At 40.5% G+C, this 2,581-nt stretch overlaps 1 non-coding gene across 1 annotated transcript; it reads left to right on the forward strand.

Moving 5' to 3' along the window:
• The first annotated feature begins 2,281 nt into the window (after positions 1-2,281).
• Positions 2,282-2,354, forward strand: TRNAR-CCG (transfer RNA arginine (anticodon CCG)). The gene has a single exon. It is a non-coding gene; the product is annotated as a tRNA-Arg (tRNA).
• The last annotated feature ends 227 nt before the right edge of the window (positions 2,355-2,581 follow it).

The following is a 2,581-nucleotide window of genomic DNA, read 5'->3' on the forward strand; positions in this document are numbered from 1 at the left end:
TCATATTCTTTATTCTGCTCCTCCTCATCTCCCTTCTCATCCACTTTCTCTTCCTTCTTGGAGGCTTTACTGTTTATCACATCCTAAGGAAAAGTGTTGTTTCTAGCATTCATCTATTTCAACCCTAAGGGCTTTGGTATCTCTCAAAGTGAATTATGTCAGCACAGAGAATGCTGGATTGAGTCAGACTGCGAAGAAAGACTGCATGGAGGACCTCTCCAGTGGAGACAAGCATTCTACCAACTCCATGTAAATTAGCACCTGCTCTTTTGGTTCCAACCATGGTATATTACTGAGGAGCAAGAAAGAGAAAGGACAGAAAGAAACAACAACAAAAAAGAAAATCATGGACAATCTCCCATCCTTATTGTCTTAGTTGAGCTTATGCTAGTAAGCAAGCGAAAAGCAGACTGAGTGGAGAAACTATGCCCACTGATTTTTTCTTTATACCCTCCATTGGAGGCTGGCTGCCTACACACACACACACACATCAGTTCAATAGCCAGACCTTGAGGACTGCAGATCTCTTTTTTTTGTGTGAGTGAATATTCATTGCACATCAGATTATGCCTTTCAAGAAATACTGTATTTTCAAAGTTGAGAAAATTATTAGAGTTCTATATTATGGGTTTCTATAGAGTAATTGCCATAGCTAAATTGGAAAATTCTTCCTTTGAAGTCTATAACATCCTCCACTTTTATGCAGGGCTTGGCAAATCATCTGGTTCAGAAAAAATGAAGGAAGAAAGGGAGTTAAGGAAGGAAGGGAGGGAGGGAGAGAAGGGGGGAGGGAGAGAGAGAGAGGGAGAGAAGGGAAGGAAGGAAGGGAGCGAGGGAGGGAGGGAATAAATATTCTTTTAAAGTGCTATTACAGATCCTTCTCAATACAAACACCCTTCTCCAGCCATTTCTTCAAGGGAAATATCTAGACAAACTGATGGAAGGAGAATAGGAATTCAATGCTTTCAAATCTCCTTTGGATGACTTGCAAAATACTTTTATTTAAAATGTTTAAAGGAATCTTGCCTGAAACGCATCATAGAAAAATAAAAAAAGAAAGCATTGAAGGACTTCAGAGAGGAACAGTATCATCTGTATAAACAAAAATGTAGATGTTTTTTAACAGCTATTTAGTATTTATCTTTCAGATCTGTGCCAGTCCTTCCTGTGTGCCACAGCATCTGCTAAAGGAAAGAAACTTTGACAGCTCTGTCCAGTCTGCCGTCAGTTCTAATGCTGCTGATGTCTGCCTGTGTGTTTTTCCTCATCCAGACTAAATAAAGCAGTATGTTTTGAGGGTTTTGAGGTTTGTTCTGCTGTTCTTTGGGCACACAATTCAATAGTGAAGAGCTGTGGAACAGGAACTGACAACAATCTCAAAATGTGAATGACTTCAAGGCTGTTGGAACTTTCCTCCGTGTGGACATCCTGCCCCGGGTTGTGTGATTTCAATTCTTCAGCATGGATCAGATCTGATAGCCTCCCCAGCTGGTTCAAGCTAGGGACCATTATTCAATCCAGTGTTTCTCATAGAACACATTTCTAGAAAGAAGGTGGTTTCATTAAGTCAAATGCATAGGCAACAGAAGAAGACTTTGGCATGCTCTCATCTGTCATTCAGCCCAGGTTCTAGCACCAGCCTCCCTTGACTGCAAAAATGGTTAATAGTCTTGACTGATTAATACATGTTACCAACAAGAACATGACATAAGCCAACTTTTCAGTTTTAACCCAGACCTTGAGAAAACATGACCTGGGCTCCAGGAACAAACAAAGACATTTGGAAGTGAGAGAAGGACTAGTAGTTTAATAGGAGACTATGCAGACTAATAGAAAACAGTGTCAGGCTCGGGAAGAGAAGTATTGTTTCCTAGTTCCAAATAATTCAACACTTCCAAGAAACCAAAAAGATATAGAAAATGAGAAAATTTGCAGCTGGTTTACCTTAGCAAATTTGTGGATTTCTTCTCTTTGCTTCCCTACTAATAAATAAGACATGGTTGGGGACAATGTGTCACCAAAAAATAGTCCTGAATTGTTCTGTGGATCAATTGGGAAGGCGAGCTTAGAGCAAAGGATCTTTGGGTAAAATACTTGGAGCTTTTCACACAGGGAAAGCATTTGTTTGAAGTTACAGATTTTTCTTCCTGGAGGAAATACCTTCATATCCCTGGGATGGAAAAGTTTGAAATGGATCAAACCCTGATATTTCCTGCTTTTCCACCCGCCTCATGCTTGAGCCTTCAGGTTTGGATGTGACACTTCACTAAGCTCTGCAGGTGGCCGCGTGGCCTAATGGATAAGGCGTCTGATTCCGGATCAGAAGATTGAGGGTTCGAGTCCCTCCGTGGTCGTCTACTTCTTATTTGGAACTCTTTAAATTGACTCCATCTGACCAGGAACAAAACACTTTGGCTATTGGATAGTAAATGGTACTTGTGAAGCAAAAGTGAGGCTCTGGTTTTCCTGGTGGGATTTATAACAAGAAGTGTCACAATTCTTTTTGAACTAATTGAAGATGGGGAACACATCAGCCACAGGTAATTGCTTTTGGTACACTTCTTTGTATAAAGTGTTAGGA

Source organism: Lepus europaeus, chromosome 3 (genome assembly GCF_033115175.1).
Source record: "Lepus europaeus isolate LE1 chromosome 3, mLepTim1.pri, whole genome shotgun sequence".
NCBI classification, from domain to species: Eukaryota; Metazoa; Chordata; class Mammalia; order Lagomorpha; family Leporidae; genus Lepus; species Lepus europaeus.